The 18,511-nt window shown below is 41.5% G+C and overlaps 1 protein-coding gene across 2 annotated transcripts in view; it reads right to left on the bottom strand.

The window, feature by feature from the left end:
- The window catches only part of SGK3 (serum/glucocorticoid regulated kinase family member 3), a 78,452-nt gene extending 75,638 nt beyond the window's left edge, over positions 1-2,814 (bottom strand). The window contains exon 1 of one of the 2 annotated variants that reach the window (XM_063130803.1): positions 2,517-2,814. The gene's annotated coding sequence lies outside the window, so the exon portion shown is untranslated. The remainder of the gene's footprint in view (positions 1-2,516) is intronic. The other variant, XM_063130799.1, reaches the window with a different exon arrangement.
- Positions 2,815-18,511: the final 15,697 nt, after the last annotated feature.

Raw genomic sequence — 18,511 nt, 5'->3', positions numbered from 1 at the left:
AGATCAACCCTAAATCTATAAAGGGCTGGCTTGCTGGAATATTTGGTATATGTGTGTTTGAGTGTGAGAGAGTGTGTGCATGAGCAGATGACAGATACCAGAATTATGAGCTAAGCAGCATTTAACATAGTGGGGTTGTTGCTGTTGTGGTGGTAGAACGTATGCTAACTTCAATACCTAAAATATCCTATCTTCAAGGCCATTGCAACACCTCCGCCACACCAGAACAATGTCATGTTTTTACTTTTTGAATCCGACCACTAGGTAATGCTATCCAATTTGGTTTCTTGTTACTGTTACTGCAACACCTAAAATTAATCTCCAAATTAATCTCCAGTTTTGCTACTATAAAAATTGTCAAATTTGTCTTCTGTTCTCAGCCTAACAAGGAACTTGGATCATTAGTAAATAAGCCTCAGGAGCAGACTTTTCATATTTTTCCAATTCCCCTCCCCAAATATTGTACTCAGGCCCTTTGAGCTGCTTGAATAAGAAAATCTTTTCAGATCTGGTTATGTTAACTGAAGTGGGAGGGGAGAAGTGTCAGAAGTTCAAACTGTTATCATTCAAACTGCTCTTACATGTTCCGTTTTCTAGAGGCTGGAAGTAGGTGGATGTTTTTAATCTGTAGACAGAATAGGAAGTTTGTGGGTATGGATACTTATTAACTGATCTGTGTCTATCTTGTTTGTATTTTATTATCATCATTATCATAGTTAACCATCCAGGAAATCCTTGTACTGAAGGGCAGTATTAAATATTGAATGACCTTTTTGTAGCTCCTTTATGTCTATTCATTTCAACTGAGTTGCACAGAAAACGGCCCTGGTAGACGGCACGCCAAGTCTTTAACATTAACACAATGCAGCCCAACAAACATGCAAGCATTTGGCCACTAAGTAATATCCCAGAGGGTCAGGGTTATATCAAACAAAGCCCAGTAACAAGAAATAGGAAATGTTTAAGTACAATCTTTCCTGAAAATGACAAAATAAGCATTCACCAAGTAGAAACTGGACTCAATGAAACCAGGATGGACATGCCTATATGTTCTGCTTTACAAAATCATTAAAGCATCTTCGAAGAAACTTCTCTCTAAATAGCTGGTGTTTTATTTGTTTAGTTATTTCCCTTTTATTCAGTTCACCACCACCCTTTTTTCAGGAAATACAGTTACTATTGGGAACTTTTCACAAAGACATATGGAAAAATGCATAGTTGCTGTACAGTTGATTAAACAATGGGTTTATATGGTCAGGTTTAGATAAGCCTATCAATTGAACCAAACTGGCAGGAAATTCAAGATAAAAGTTCACCAAATGTAATCTTACATTTTCATTCAAATGGAAAGTGGGCTTCCTTTAGGATTATCTCCTCTTTCCCCATTCTGTACATCAATTTATTTCTTAGAACAGACAAGTAAACAGAGCCAGCAAAGAAAGCCTAAATACTTTACTAAAGAATTGAACAATTATTTAACTCTTTAGCAAATATTCTAACAGCACTTCCCTATACTATATATAGTACACTTCTGGTGCTGGAGTTTCCCCATCCCTGCTCTCTATACTCCTTGACTGCACAAAGACTACAACTAATAATTAAATATTTACACCATATTATATCACAAAGTCTCTCCATGCAAATGCTTGCGTGGTAATGACTAAATAGTAGTTAATTTTTAAAATGACAGTTTTTGCCGTCTGGAAATCAGGAGTGCTACCATAGGTAATGGGCTACTTTTTATTTTTTGTTTGCTGTTAAACCTTTATTTTGAAACAAAAGCTAAAAATATAGGCAAGAAGAAAGAACACCACATAATAAGAGCAAACTACTAAATTAAAACAATAACAATAACAATAATGAAACACACTAGTTATAATTCATAATATATAAGGAATGGGCTTGTGGAACAGTAAAGAGTAAAACAGCCTGAGTAAAAAATCACTAACTATTGAGGGAGTTACACAGCTGTGACAGGAAGATATGTTTCGAGTTCACTCTCTCCTAGAATAAGAAGCCAGATGCCCCTGGATGGGGGCAGCTGAGTCCTCCTGGTGATTCCCAGGGACTAAAATTAAGCCCTGTGGAAATCTTGTCTTAGTTGAGATGGACTTCCAGGAGAGGAAAAGGATAGGCAGTTAATCTCCAGTTACAGCATAAAATTAAAAACATATCCATACTCAACTCCCAGTGGCTTCTTCTAGGATGTTAGGAGCTCGATCCTGTACGTGTTCTACTCAGAAGTCTCACTACATTAAATGGGGCTTACTCCCAGGTCAATGGGGATAGGAATGCAGCCTAAAACCTCCAGGGCCATCCTGTTCTCCAACCACCAACTACTACACTCCTCTTGCTTTATAAGGCCAAAAAGAAAAGAAAAAAAAGTTTGTATTGCAGTGCAGAGAGCTCTCAACGGAACTGGCGGCATCTCCCAAATTTTTATTTATTACATTTCTATACCGCCCAATCGCCGAAGCTCTCCTTCCTTTTCCACGGCCCGAATCGCACTTACTTACCTCTTCCGGGGGCTCCTAAACCCATGCAACACACGGAGTCTTGTGGCACCGTAAAGTCTGCACCACTGGACCCCTCTATCTCAGTCTCCCTCTCCCCTTGCTCGAGTCTTCGCTGGACGTTTTGCTGCCTGGGGTCGTTTCCTTACTGACGTGTCAGCCCGAGATCTAGGAGCAGGCGGAGAGACCCAGGCGGAGACACCCGGCGGGGCGGGGAGGGGAGCCTCGCCCCCGTCTGCAGCCAGGATTAAGAGTTCCTAACCCGCGCAGAGCCGAGCCTATCCCGCTCCCCTCCTCCCCACACAAACCATAGCAAGGTGCTCCGTTAGTTTGTTGCGGGAGCGAGCGCTCACTATCGCCCTGCCGGCCTGCCCGCCCGCGCAGGGTGGAGCTTGCTTTCGCCACCCGTCGCGGCTGAGCTCTTGCAGCCGCTCTCCCGCCCAGCGCGGTTTGGTCTCGGCTGCAGCTGCAGCCGCCGCCATCACGAGTGCAATCAAATGCCCAGCAAACGCTACCCCAGAAACCCACCTCTGCTGGCACGGGCGGCGGCCGTCGGGGCTACTACTACTTCTGCTGCAGCCGCGGCAGCGACACGAGGCGCCATAAGGCTTCTTCTCCCATTGACGCGCAGAAGGGAGGCAAGAGCTTGGCGGGGTCATTCGAGGACGCCTTTGAACCGTAGTAGGTTCATGTGACACGGAATTGGCGGGACGCCTCGCCACCTGGCGGGCAATCGCGGCCGCTGCAGGCCTCTGCTCGCCTCGGCCGCAGCAGGCATTTGGCGGCGCAGCAAAAAATTACCCAAGCTTCAGAGAAAGCTTGGAGAGTATTGGTCACTTTGGTTTGGTTTGGTTTCCCGGGCAGAGTCTCAGCACCTTCAACGACTGCCTGCCAAGCAGAAATTCAACAGATGTATCACCTGTTGTGGCTGCTTATCTCTTGCCTCTCCATGCCAGAGGAAATGTTGTTGGCTGTTAAAGGCACAGAGTTTCAGTCAGGATTCAAAGGTGGCAGAGGCGGGGTGAATCGCCCCTCCCCTCGGGCCGTGGAGCCGGAGCAATGATAAATTAATTGCACCTAGCCCCTGCCATAACTGAGAGATAAATTACTGATAGGCTAAGTGATAATGACTGGCCCAAAGTCATCTAATAAGCCAGTGTCATCTAATAAGCCAGTGGAGATTTGAACTCTAGCGGTGTAAGCCACTCTTAACAGTCACAGTGCAATGTCCTCCTTTGCAGCTGGTTGCCTGAAAGGTGGTTGGATCAAGAGCTCAGATCATGGAAGGCCTGTGGATTCCTGTTCAGCACACTTTGACCTCTGATTAAGAATGTGATCAAATTGGAATGAATTTGAAGTGAACTCAACTGAAATGAATTTGTAGGAGAGAGCAGGTTGTATCCAATGTTAGGCCTCATCTACAACAAGCAGGAAATTGCACTATGAAAGCGGTATATAAAAGGCAGGAGCCACACCAAGCAGGATATAGCAGTATGTGACAATGAAAGCAGTATGTGACAATGGGCCCCAACAGTTGTCAGTGCACTTCAATACTGCTGTAAAGCAGTAGTGTGGCTCCTGCCTTTTATATACTGCTTTCATAGTGAAATATCCTGCTTGGTGTAGAAGAGACCTATGTCCTATGTAGAGTAGAACAGTTGAAATGAATGGGACATAAATTTGACTAATGTTGGATATAACCCATGAAGAAGAACTCCAGACTAGTACCAGAGACTTGAACTGGACTTTATTAAGACCATAAAAGTGTATATATAAAATAGTATAATATATTAAATAGTGTTAAATATTAAATAGCCATATGCTGAATTTATGTCTACCATTTTCAGTCTTTAGCACACTTACAAAGATGTAATCACCATTTAACTTAGTGGGACTTATTCCCAAGTAAAATATCTTCTAATTCTCTTCTAATTTTCTGTTTACATTAACTCTTTCTATGTTAATGGCCACACAGAGAGATTTGTTGAGTTTAAACCATTGCATATTATTTTCTGGTTTGCCCCCCAGTGCACTTCATGCTAGCAATGACTCCCTTGCCATGAGAGCTGTGTGGAAGTATGGGAGATGTGCATTTGAAATGAATGCTCAACTTCACTACTGCTGGAGAGCAGGAGACAGAAAGGGCTACTTTGAATTCCAGAACAATCCGACGCTTGCCTCTATGCTAGTTCCCATAGGTTGTTTAGAACTATGGCTAGATTTGTCTGGTTGTAGTAGCATGATGTGGGAAACAGTGATTTTAAATGTAAATAAAAATATGGGAGTGATAGAAGTATGGGTTGTAATTTGGGGGCGGAGAATTGATGTGTGATTTCTTGCTAATTGCCATTTTTGCCATAGAGAAACACAACATTCAGATTCTCATCTTGGAGCTTGGCTTCTACAGCTCTAGATTTCCACTAGTGAAAGAGAAATTCCCCTGGCTCCCCTCTAGCATTTAGCTATCTGTGCACCACCAAATTCTGCTCTGGAATTTCAGGGATGCATGGGGTGGTGCAGGGGAGGGGAAACTGGTTCCGCCAGCAGCTTCCATTCCACTGCTGAACAGCCAGCATTTTAAATATCACCACTATTTGTGGTTGTTGTTGTTCAATAATTATTTTATTGACTTTTTCAATGGGATGCAAAGCTAGAATGAATACAATTTTTTTTAAATGGGTCAACACAAATGAATATGCATAATAGTATCTAGTAATTCCAACAGTTAGCTCTAAGCATATAAATATATATTTAGCTAAATGTGTCTTTCCCAAAAGACGGATGGGCTAAATAAGGATGTTTAGGAAGTGATGGGTCATAAATATATGTGATATAAAGGGGAAACATAGAAGGTGTCAGTTTTAAGCAAGACTCTGGAAAAAAATAACTCTGGAAAAAGTCAGTAAAAATAACTTCTTCTAAAAAACCCACAAATAATTCAGCTCAATGAGTATGCTTTAATGTGTATTCCTACATGAGCAGGGGGCTGGACTCGATGGCCTTATAAGTCCCTTCAAACTCAACTTTTCTATGATTCTATGATCTTTCTTTCCTATGTAAATTGCAGGTTTGCAAGAAAAATATTGGTTGGTTGGTTTATGATATATCTGGGAACACATCATACCTGCCACAGTTCATATACCAATACTATGATTATACCTGCCACCAAGGTGAATATCATCTCATTAGTTTTATTTGTAGAATTCATTTAATGGACAATATTATGAACATCTCTAAAATGGTGAGGATGAACAAGAAGAGGACAATAATAGACTTTTAAAGTACTCTAGAAAGTACTTTAATATCAAATAGTTTAATATCAAATACTGGGAGTTTTAAAAATCTTGTTTACTTTTAAATAGTGCACACATGTTTCAAAACTCACAACAGGTTCATTGAATCAGCATGTGAATGTGTATCAAATGGGGATTGACATTTTATAATTTCTTTGACAATTCCTATAACTACAATGATTTAATTGCTTTAATTAGAAACATAGTATTATTCCCTTAAATCCAACAGGCATCTCCTGCATTCACACCACCATCATCTTATTGTTGTCCTCCTTCATTACGTAGGGATGAGCGAACTTTGCTCTTATTGGAAAAGCACTCTTGTAAAAGGTATATTTTGGAAGTGATGATTAATAATCTCTGTTTATGTAGCCTACTAAACAGAGAAGACAAGGGTTGGACATAATGTAAGAAATACAGGATCAGGGCCCTAAACAACTGTTTAGGTTAAATCCTGACCCTACTGAGGCTGTATTGACACCAGCACTGATATCAGTAAGTTGACCTGGAGTTGTCACAATCTCTTTTATTCTTTCATCAGGGTCACTAGACCTGATTAGCAATATTAATTGACAATTTCATCTCTGTTTATGGTTCCCCACAAGGAGGGTGGTGGGTTGTATCTTTACTACTATTACTGTTGCTGTCTTGTAGAACATCAATATATGTGACATTTTACTGAGTTACACAGGCAAAAAATACAAGTGTTAGCTTTATCTTATGGATTGAGAGAAAAGAGCTGCAATGAAAATTTAAGGCATGGAAGAAATCAAGCAAGATAGGGTGATCAGCTGTATCAAAGGCCACAGCAAGTGGTCAAGGACAGAGTAGAAATCTTTAGATTGGGCACTAGATCATCTGTGATCTTAGGAAGGATCATTTCAGTGGAGCATAGAGAGTAGAAGCCAGATTGGGATGAGAAGTGACAAAGTTAAGGTAGTATGAGTGAGGAGTTTGGAGGAAAAGAGAAGAGGTGTGATTGACTGGGAGTTAGAGGCTAAGGATGGTTCAAGGGAGGCTTTTGTGAGGGTGGGTGAGATGGTGGCATGTTTGAAGACCGTGGGAAGAGGGCTTTTGATGATGTGGTAGAAGGGAAAGATAATAGCTGAGGAAATTGCAATCAGGAATCAAGAGGGCATAGTGGGTGATCTCAGATTGGCATCTTTTAGCAGTCATTGTAATCATGAGGAATTGCAACTGACTTTCCAAACGACAGGTTTATTGCACTTTTTGTGTGTCTTGATTTTGTGTCTACATGTTGCATGGGGAGGGGGGTGACAATGCAACTAAGCACTTAATTTTAGAAGCATGTTAATTTTTTACATCAATTTTTTATTTGTGCTAAAAGACCACTTTATTTAAACACTATTGTCGGAATATTTTAATCGTTTTCATGTAAGATTGACAATATTTTAGTGCAAGGATAGAAATGATTAAAATAAATAAACACACTGCTAAAATTGTGCCTTTTAATCATTTTGAAAATTATTGCTAAAACTTGTTTGCATTTGTGTGTGTGTGTGTGTGTGTGTGTGTGTGTGTGTGTGTGTATAAGAGAAAAGGTGTTTTAGCACAAATTAAAAGACTGATTAAAAAACAGACATGCTGCTAAAATGGCACTGGCCAGAAAGGTAACAGTGAAGGTGTGACAAAAGGGAAATGCTTACCCAGGGTTTTATGCTTCTTTGGCATGCTTGTTATGGGGCTATATTACATGGGCGGAAATTCATTTCAATCAAGGCAGCACCATCTAGTGGTGGAAGATCCCACTTTTCTCAGGATATTGCCACATTAAAAATGGTTCTTTTTATAGTGGGATTTCCAGGGGATGCTATGGGAGACATCCTGGTCGTTGACGATGTCATGTGATAGGCCTGTAAACTTCTGTAAGTTGCCAATCATAAGCATGCAATAAATCACTAATTTACAGGAACGCAATAATCTAAACTGACCAAAACATCACTGCATAAATCAAAACCATACCTCTTTAAAAAGACAGAAGAGCAGCATTAAGATTATCTTCCATTCTTTAAAACACATACACTAGATTTTGTGAGCTCTCAAAAGAAATTGAGAACCCATGGAGAAAACACAGGGGGGAAAACAATTTGATGATGGCATTACATAGATACCCCATAAAAGATGGATAAACAAAGAATGGCAATTCCAGAATAAACACCTGATGTGGAAGCAGCTAGGATCAAGATGGCACTAGCTTCAATTATTTAATTGAGAAATTGTATTATCTTATATACCTGCTTCTTGGAATGTAACACATGGTCAGTGTAAGTGGATTTTTGGGGCCTCTTAACTACTAAAATATTGATATTACAACATTGGAAAGATAAAAGCTCACCACCTATAATGCAATGGATTGAAGACCTACCTACATTTACCTACATTTACCTACATTTGACTTACCTACATTTGAAAGAGTGTTATATAGGTGTCAATTATGAATGGACTTAAGAATATAAGAAGTGCCATGCTGGATCAGGCCAAGGCTCCATCTAGTTCATACAGTGGCCAACCAACCATCGGCCAGGGACCTGCAAGCAGGAGATGGACTTGTACCTGGATATTTGGTCTGTCTTTATTGAAGTTTATGTGCAATTTACTCTGTTTTTATTTAGAACGTAATATTTGAAACTTAGGCCTTTGAAATATGTAGTTACACTAGCATTTTTTTTGTTTTATTTTGATAAAAACTCATAATAAAAACTTATTTTAAAAAATTGAGAAAGGAAGTGATGAGGCCCAGAGTAAAAACTGCAGAAGAAGATAGCGGAGATGGAGGGGCAAGCTTTAGTACAGTATCAAAAACAGGGAAGAGGCTCCTGGGATTGTTAGAACTGGTGTAGTTCAGGGCCACCCCACAAGGCCATCCATAACATTAGACAGAGTGAGGCAGTCAATTCAAGCAGATGGGCAGATTTGGGGTGTCATGAAAGGGCAGAACATTCTTAGTTATTACTGTTGCTAGGGGCAGAGAGAAGTGCTTCTGAAATTTTCTGCTCAAAGTGCAAAAAAACTTGTCTGGGCTTGATACTGGGCACCCAAGGGTGACCGGGGTAGTGGTGGTGGTGTCATTTGATGGTCTGCTTCATGCAGCAAAATATCTTGGGTAGTTTAGTAATGTAGTGTGTTCAAATAGCATAAAAAGAACAAAGCATGAATAAGTTAGCCAGGGCTGCTGAGAAGCTGATGAACCCTGAGCAACAGCTACATTCATGCATCCAAAGCAGCAGCACCTTGGATACCTCCATTAGAGTTCTGACTGAAACCCAGAGCGTATTTGCTGCCCCCACTGACATTGGACCCTCAAGCTCTACTGGTGAAATGTGTTTTTGTCGGGCGGGTAGAAAGCAGTATATACCTCCTGATAATTCTCAGGTTACCATAACCTGGGTGAATTCCCCACACAATGAACTCATGCATTTATCATTCTCAGCTCTGGACATTATTTTCTTAATATTTTCAGTTTAAATACACAGTGAACGCACCATATTGCTGTCTAATTTACAGTAAACAAACATTCAGCCTGCTGGGAAAGTCTTTGCAATACTGAAGCTGAACAAACAAAACTAATTATCTGTACACTGTTTTCTTTCAGTTTCCTTTTCTTTGCATAGCTCTGACTACTGCTGGTTAATGTGTTTTGTTATTGCTTTCAGATAAAACAGGAATCAACTTATTCATAAATTATCTGGAATTAGGAGTGAGCAGTGAAGTGGCCAAGTTTGCCAATGACACCATTTTATTTAATGTGGTTAAAACAAAAAGGGATTGTGAGGCGCTCCAAAAGGATCTCTCCAAGCTCGGAGAGTTGGCATCCAAATGGTAGATGCGGTTCACTGTAAGCAAGTGTAAAGTGATGCATGTTGCGACAAAAAACCCCAACTTCAAGTATAACCTGATGGGAACTGAGCTAGCAGTGACTAACTAACCAAGAAAGAAATCTTGGGGTTGTGGTGGACAGCTCAATGAAAATGTCAGCCCAGTGTGCAGCTGCTGTAAAGAAGACAAACTCTGTGATAGACATTATTAGAGAATAAAACTGCCAGTCTCATACTGCCTTTATACAAAACTATTGTGCGACCACACTTAGAATACTGTGTGCAGTTTTGGTCACCACACTATATATATATATATATATATATATATATATATATGCTGGAAAAAGTGCGGAAAAGGACAACTAAAATTATCAAGGGGCTGGAGCATCTCCCCTGTGAGGGAGGTTACAACAGCTGGGATTGTTTAGCTTGGAATAAAGGAGGATAAGGGGAGACCTGACAGAGGTGTACAAAATTATGCATGGTATGGAGAATGTGGATAAGGAGACATTTTTCTCCCTCTCCCATAATACTAGAACCCGAGGTCATCCGATGAGGCTGACTGGTGTGAGATTCAGGACAGATAAAAGAAGTACTCTTTCACACAGCGCATAGTTAAACTATGGAATTCACTACCACAAGATGTAACGTGGTGATGGCCACCACATCTTGTGGTGTATGGTATTACTATACACTAATACTAAACATACTTTATTTATAACACACATGAGCCTAATTTAATGTGTTAAGATTGTGAACATTGTATAATGTTTGAGAACACAGGGAAAGTATGGCCAAGTCTCTACTTAGTAAATTCAGTAAGCCCCATTGAACACTATGGAATTTATTTCCAAATAATATGCATAGGGCATAGGCTTGCACTGTAAATCTGATATAGCTTTCAGACTCACATGACTGTAAGTCTAAAGTCCGACACTAGTACTAAGGCAATTAAATTCTATCATTCATTTACTCTGGTCAGGGTCAGATGTCATAGTGAACATAGGATTATACAGTACTGCAAGTAAAAATATGAGTGTTACTGCAACAGTTCAATATGTACATAGCAGTCTCATCTATTTAAATCCTTCCAGACTTGTTTCTTTCATCTGAATATGGATTTAAAAACACACACAACTACTGATCTGAGCCAATAAATTCTTGACATCTCTTTGACAAAAGAGTGGATAATAGCAGTCTGGATTTCTGAATGAATAGTAATATTTATTTTTACTTGCTATAATATTGTAGTCTGGGCAACTTAGATTAAGGATGTGCTCCTATGCAGGTTTAGACAAGAAATGTCCTACTTTCTCAGCATTCCCCAGCCAGCCATACTGGCTGGGGAATGCTGAGAGTTGCAGGACTGTTTTCTGTATAAATATCCATATGTTTACATCTTAAATTGATTAATAAATGGTAGGAAAAGATATTGCTATAGCTTAGTGAGCTGGTTCATCCTCCATATCTGACAAATTAAATACATATGAAACACTGTACCATACCACTATGATTTAAACATGATAGCTATGGAGTAACACTGATTTACGTAACACGATGTGAGCCTGTCCATCAGGCTACTACCGGATTGTGTCCTTATCTTCTCCCCTATACCTCGTTTCCTTGTCTGAGGTTGCAATCCTAATCAAACTTACTAGGAAGTAAAGCCCACTTAACTGCGGGACTTTGGATCCAGGGCCACATAATCAAATGCTGTAATAAAGCAGCACCGATATGTGTCACGTGAGCAGAACACACAGAGTGAATGGCTTGGGCTGGTTGCCTCTTAGCCTGCATGCAAGGTCACATGCTAGGTCAGGGGCCTGTCCTAGCAGCATTGGGCTTATCTATAAGAGTAATTCATCCTGCACTCGCCATTCCTTGCTCACGGTTGTTTATGGGTTCTTGTTTATGGGGAAAATGTGGCATTTAATTTTGGAAGTGAAAGAAAGTGCAATTTCCTCTTGTGTATTTACACTATTCCACTATACCACAGTGCCACCTAGAGGGTATGTAATGGGAAAGCATGAAAAAATGCCCCTTGTGTAGTGCTTGGATTTCAGATTCAGCATGAGGATTAACAGCCTCATGTAGAAAACCTTAGGCACAGGAGCTTGGCCAGAAAAAAGGAGCAAGCATAAATGGTTCTAATTTTCAAGGTTTCATGTGCTGCTTCACCGTTTCTAATGAAGTTCTAATATTAAAGTGTTTTTCAACCCATGTTGGCTTTATTGGACCACATAAATGACTCAACGAGTGTCAAAGGTGCAGGCTGTAACATTTTTGAGTGCTGGTTTCCCATACAGAACTTAGGAAGTTGCCTTATTCTGACTCAGACTATTGGTCCATCTAGCCCAGTATTAACGACACCGACCAGCAGCAGCTCGCCAGGGTTTCAATCAGGATTCTTTCCAAGCCCTACCTGGAGATGCCAGGAATTGAACCTGGAGCCTTCTGCATGCAAAGCAGGTGCTCTACCACTAACCAATGGACCCTCCCATATGAACAGCTCTGAAGGAGAAGTGAGGAGGAACCTATCTTTCCCCAGGATGGCTCCTGTTCAATTAACTGTGTGCTACAGAGCTGAAACACGTAGCGTGGGAAGTTGTTATCTGCAGGAGCCCGTGGCTTATTCTAGATAACAGTTCTACATAAATTCTATGTGAGAAAGGTTCATCCATCTTCTTTGTAATTTCCTAATTGAAGTCTTGGCCCTTGCCTGTCCTGCTAACAGATAACAGCTAGCTATTCCTCTGGATTATATTGCACAAAAAAGAGAGCGGGGGAATGGAGATTGTTCCAGGGGGTAGCATAACCTCCGCTCAAAAAAGCAATGTCATCCAGAGATAATTGAATTGAATCCCTGTTTGCAGAGATCACTGATTCTGTTCACAACAGAAGCTTGGACTTAAAAATAGGAATTCATGCTGTTCCATTTTGAAGACAGTGTTGACATGGTGTATTCATTCTCCATCTAATATAGATGCTGTGGAACTCCAACTTTTTTTGCAGACATTATAAATCCATACTAATAGCCTTCCAATCAAGGTAATGGAAATTGAGACATCCCACCAATCATCACCACCACCACAATAATATAGTGCTTTTTGAGTGTTCAAAGTTTTTTTCATACTTAATCTAAATAATTCATACAATAGCCCTGTAAGGCTGATAAGCATGTTTATCCTTTAAGGTCATCCATCGCAGGGAAATCTGGCCCTTTTTGGGCCTGACAGATCCCTGCAACGGACCTGGGTCGGCTTGCATTAGTGTTCCAAGCTGTGCAACAGTTGCTGGAACCCAGGAACTTTACCTGGGTTCTTTTGAGTAAAACCACAGGATGATTTGCACAAAATGGCAGCCATAAATAGCGTAATTTATACAAAATGGTGGTTGCCATTTTGCACAAATTGTGATTTGCCCAATTCCCACCCACCCACCCCAAAAATCTGCAAGTTGGCCCAACTCATTGTGTGCTGAGTTGTGCCAACTCACGAATGATAGAGATGGAGTCCGGGGCCCAAGCTGGCAAAAACCCTCCAAGCTCCACCCCCCCCCAAACAGATTCCTATTCTCTTTATGTTACAGGTGGGAAGAGACTTGGTCAGCAATGCCCTAGTGAAGGGATGGATGAACTATGGCATGTGGGCTGTACCTGGCCTATAGGACTTTTATGCAGCTCTTGTGCTGTCCAAGGCTGCTTCAAGACTAGACTTTTATGGAGCCACCGCCCTGCTTTTTTCATGGATTTTTACGTGCATGCGTATGTATGCATGTGTCCAGGCATCATCATCTTCCACTTGCAATCCTCCCCTGCTTTCCTTCCATTTCTTCCATATTTTCTCTTACCAAAGAAAATATGTTATGAAATAAAAGGGGGAATAGTTGCACAATGCCTTCTGATTAGTAGCCCTAGGAACGCTCCATCTTGGAGCAGCCCAGGACTGCACTCCTATTGTTCCAGACAGGACAATTTGTATGTTCCCTTCCAGACATGCTGGGCTGATTGTTTGCCTGAAGGAAGCGGTCATGTTTGCCAAGGCAATGGGGGTATGACCCTGTCCATGGAAAAACTGGATGTTTTGTAAGAAGTCATTTGCCTCCTGTGAGACTGTGATGCCCTTGGTCTCTGCAGATGGAACAGCTCTGGGAAGAGGCTCTATATGTATGGAAACAATGGCTAAGTCCACTTCTGCACATGTGGTTGCCATTGCTGAATTAGAGTCATGGCTGTAGCACTGAATACAGATGGTTTGCACAGTCCGTTGTGATAGTACCATTTGCCTTGCTTTTGGGACGAACTGAATCCAGACCGATTGCTGTCAAAGTTGACAGTCGCCAACCGTCTGTTAGGTGAGCCTGCACACTGAGATCTTCACACAAGAATCTTTAGATTGGGGACCCAATAAAAACATACCTTAGGAACACACATATTCCTTAATTATTGTTTGTTTTTGTAGATTTTTTATTTTTGTAGATTTTTAAACTATTTATAGTTTGATCTTTTGATTGTTGTAATCTGTCCAGAGAATGTTGGTTATTGGGAAGATTAAAAATATAATAAAGGAATAATAAATACTACGAAAGGATGTTGGTGGCTCAATATAAACATCAAAAGAAAAACCCGACTGACACATCCTGCAGTACCCAGAGTTCTTTTTGAAGGTCTCTCACCCATGTGATGAACTGGTGAGGCCAGACACTGCTTAGCTTGTAAGATCTAACATGATCACAGCATGAGATGCTAAGGCTCGGGGGCATGAGCCTATGCCTTTTCAACTGGAAAGGTGAAAAATACGTGACGTATGTGGCAGCTAACAAATCAAAAAATAGTACTTGCATTATATACGCAGTAAATTCAACGAAGTCATACTCCACTCCATAATCATAAACATAAAAATCATAAACTCTAGTCTACACCATTCTTCCCACCACCCAAGAATAATTCAGAACCTTTGAATTGGTTGTTAAATGACTGCATTTTGTTTTGGGGTTAATATACTTAACAGAGTCCCTATGGGATAGTTTAGAAAGTCTGGACAAGTGTAGTTCAGTTTTCACAGTTAAAACAATAGCCTACACAATTTTAAAAAGAAGTTGGATGTTGTTTTAGTTGGCAAACACACATCAGTTTATCTGGGAATCTAAAAGTTGCTTGCGTGTACCAACTTGAAATCAAGAGCTTTGCCTTCCTTTTCAATTTGGAGCTGGGGTGGTTTAGGAGTTGGGGTACTGGACTGGGGAGACCCAGGTTTATGTTCCCATTCAGTCATAAGACTCAATGAGTGACCTTGGATCACTCTCTATCTCGCAGCCTAATCTACCTCACAGGGTTGTTGTGAGGATAAAAATGTGTGTGTTGGGCAGCAGAAGAGGAGAGAACCACGTATGCCACCCTGCCCTCCTTGGTGGGATATAAATGAAATAAAGGTCAGTGGATGTACTTCCCATCAGATATTTAGTAGGCCTTTATGTAAAAACTATGACATCCGAGCACGGACAAATGAAAGGTCTGGAGTGGGGGGCAGGATGTCTGCCAATTCTGTGTCCCAGACATCACTGGCCTATTAGACATGTTCTCACCGTCTTCTCAGCAGCAAGGGATTTTAAAGACACACAGTGGCTCAGTTTGTATGTCACAGCCAATTCCTAGTTTGTTTAACAGAGTAGTTAGCGAGAACGAGTGAACACGCTGCATCCTGCCCACTCACCATTTCTGCTTTCTGAAGCCTCTCAGCTTCTTCAGAAGGGGAAGTTTCCCTACCATCACTTTGCCTCCTGCTTCTGTCCCACAGTAGGGATGAGCAGCTTCCTCTTTCTTCACATAGGGAAGCAAGAGGAAGCAAGGGATGACCAAGTGGGCCATTCGGTGGGCATTTTTATCATGCAGTTTCTCATGTGCACAGCAGTGAATGGCGGCAAGTACCGTTGTAGGCAGAAGAATAGGATTTCCCGGGTGGTATTTTGAAGAAGAAAAAAGAGCAGAAGGAGCGAGTGGCCAGTCACGAGCATGTGATAAAATGCTCGCCTGAAGAAGCTCTTGACCTCAAATATATTGAAAAAAATCTTTAGTGCAAGAGCTAGATTGTTCTCTATCTTGAAATTAACCTTTTAATTTACCCAATTTGCATGGCTCAGAAGAATAAATGATATAACGGTAGCAGGGAAAAGGTCACACATATTGACAGATGACATACTTGTACTGCTGGTCATGCCAGCAGAATATGGCTTAAGCCATCCTTGCCCAACTTGGCGTCCTCCAGATGTGTTGGACTACAACTCCCAGTTTCCCCCAGCATGGCTGGGGGATGCTGGTAGTTGCAGTCCAACATATCTGGATGGCACCAGGTTGGGGAAGGCTGGCTTAACACTTGCAGTATCTGTTTTAAATGCAACGACTTTGCTGAAGATCTCCAAATTTGTTTTGAGAAGGCACTTTCCAATACTGCAACCCACAAACACTGCCTTAAGACCTACATGTACCTCAGCAATTTTAGTCCAACTGAATTCAAAGGGACTAAAGAGCCTTAGGAACAACTGAGCCATCTAACAATTTGGATGGATCATATTGTAGACCTTTCTACATGCATTCATGAGGAAGATTTATTCTGCAGCTATAATGTCTAATTTTAAAATCACATCTACTAATAGCAAATAAATTCTCTAAGGACCTATCCTTATCTAGCAAAAACAGCAGCTATCTACACACAAGAGAGGGGTATCAGTATGTTTGGGGGAAACCCAAAGGCTTGCAGAAATACCAAAATATCTCTTTATGTATTATATTTTATATAGTGTTGTTCCCCACCTCGATCAAGAGGGAGAGGCGGGTAATAAATATATTATTATTATTATTACCACAACAACCCCTAAGAGGCTTGGAAGGGAAATCCAAACAGTCCCCTGAGGAATTTGATGGTGAATCTGATACCCAAAGCTTGAATTTGAATTTGGCCATTTTTGTGCCAAAACCAGATAACTTTATAAAACCTGATAAATTTAGGGATTATATGATCAGGATGATAATTCTGGTGTAAATTTAACTGTTGCTTAGAGTTGCCAATAAAAAATAAAAAATAAAGGCTGCAACTCTATAAACATTTACCTGAAAATAAGATCTGCTAAACACCCTGGAACTCATTTCTAAGCAAACATGCACAATATCCTGATGCTTGGTTCCATCTGGAATGCTAATATATGTTCTGTAAAAAGTTACAGAGCTTGTTTCTAAAGTCTGGAATAATGCATATCCATCGTATATACGGGATATACAGTTTGCCTTCAACAGAAGGAATATATGTACTAAAATAAAGCAGGATAAAAGCTGAAGCATTTGGGCATCGGTTGCAGAGAAAAATTAAAGCAGGTGATGCCATATAAAATGGGTATGGGGTATGCAAACAATATTATATGCCGTAATTCTTTACTGGTTTAAGAACATAAGAAGTGCCATGCTGGATGAAACCAAGAGTCCATCTAGTACAGCAGGGGTCCCCAACCTCCAGGCCATGGACCGGTCCCGGTCCGTGTCCTGTTAGGAACTGGGCCACGCAGGTGAGCTGCTTTTACACACACCCCCTAGCGTACCTGGGCACAGGGTGCCATCTCACCTGCCCAGCCGTTGCGAAGCCAGGACACTGGGGTGGGGTGGGGCGGCTTTGGAAAGGCACGCCTTCCGGGCGTGCCGTCCAAAGCCGCCCACCCGCCCCAGTGTCCTGGCTTCGCCTCGGCTGGGCGCCCACCCAGCTGAAGCGAAGCCAGGACGCTGGAGTGGGGGGGCCTGGCTTCCCCAAACCATCCCTTCAACACCCCCCCCCCGGTCCGTGGAAAAATTGTCTTCCACGAAACCGGTCCCTGGTGCTAAAAATGTTGGGGACTACTGTAGTACAGCACTCTGTTCACACAGTGGTCAAGGATCCATCAGCCAGGGATGAACAAGCAGGACATGGTGCAACAGCACCCTCCCACCCATGTTCCCCAACAATTATTATTAATTGCTCAATTGGTCTTAATAAAGGCTCTATTCTTGTTTTTATTTTATTTATTACATTTCTATTTCACCCAGTAGCTGTAGCTTTCAGGATAGTTCACAAAATAAAACTTAAAACCATACAATTTTAAAAACTAAACAAAACAGCAACAACAACAACAGAATAAAACCAAAGTAAAGTCCATAGGAAAACTGGAGTTAATTATAAATATTTCAAGAAGTGGAATTAATCGTATCAGGATGTGATATAAAATGGTAGGTCCTAAATACTTAACAAATAACCACAACGCTGAATGTAGCTGGAAATACAACTGGATCTTAACCAATTTAAGGCCTTAGCTAGACCTAAGGTTTATCCCCGGATCGTCCCGGGGTAAATGACACACAGGGGATCCCGGGAGCAGGCAGGGACGACCCCAGAATGATCCCGGGATAAACCTTAGGTCTAGCTAAGGCCTAAGTTTAGCTACTTCCCCTTATGTACTGGCCAAAGCTGTGAGCCTATGGACACTTGCAGTGTGTATGTCACTTTAACCATATCTGCAACTCTCTTAGTCAGACTTTCCCCAACTAACAACATGAAATCACGAGGGACAGCCGCAGAGCGTTCTAGGAAATGTATTCGTTTTAGCTTCCTGTGTCTTCGACCGTGCGTAGGCCTTCCCGATAGGAAGTACTACATTTCCCAGTCGCTCTTGTGCAAAAACATTCCCCCACTTTCCCTCGCTATTCGTTCCTGCCCTGCGTTGCATGACGGTACTGGTAGTTTTTGCGTTACCCAGACTCCAAGTCTACAGGGCTCGGCTTCCTGGGCGGAAGAAACTACAACTCCCGTTTGCCTCAGCCGGTTGCGCTTGCGCCTTGGGCATAGAAGGAGGG

The sequence above is a fragment of the Elgaria multicarinata genome, chromosome 7, assembly GCF_023053635.1.
Source record: "Elgaria multicarinata webbii isolate HBS135686 ecotype San Diego chromosome 7, rElgMul1.1.pri, whole genome shotgun sequence".
Taxonomy (NCBI): domain Eukaryota; kingdom Metazoa; phylum Chordata; class Lepidosauria; order Squamata; family Anguidae; genus Elgaria; species Elgaria multicarinata.
Note: the sequence above shows the minus strand (reverse complement) of the source record. Positions and strands in the feature narration are given on the sequence as shown.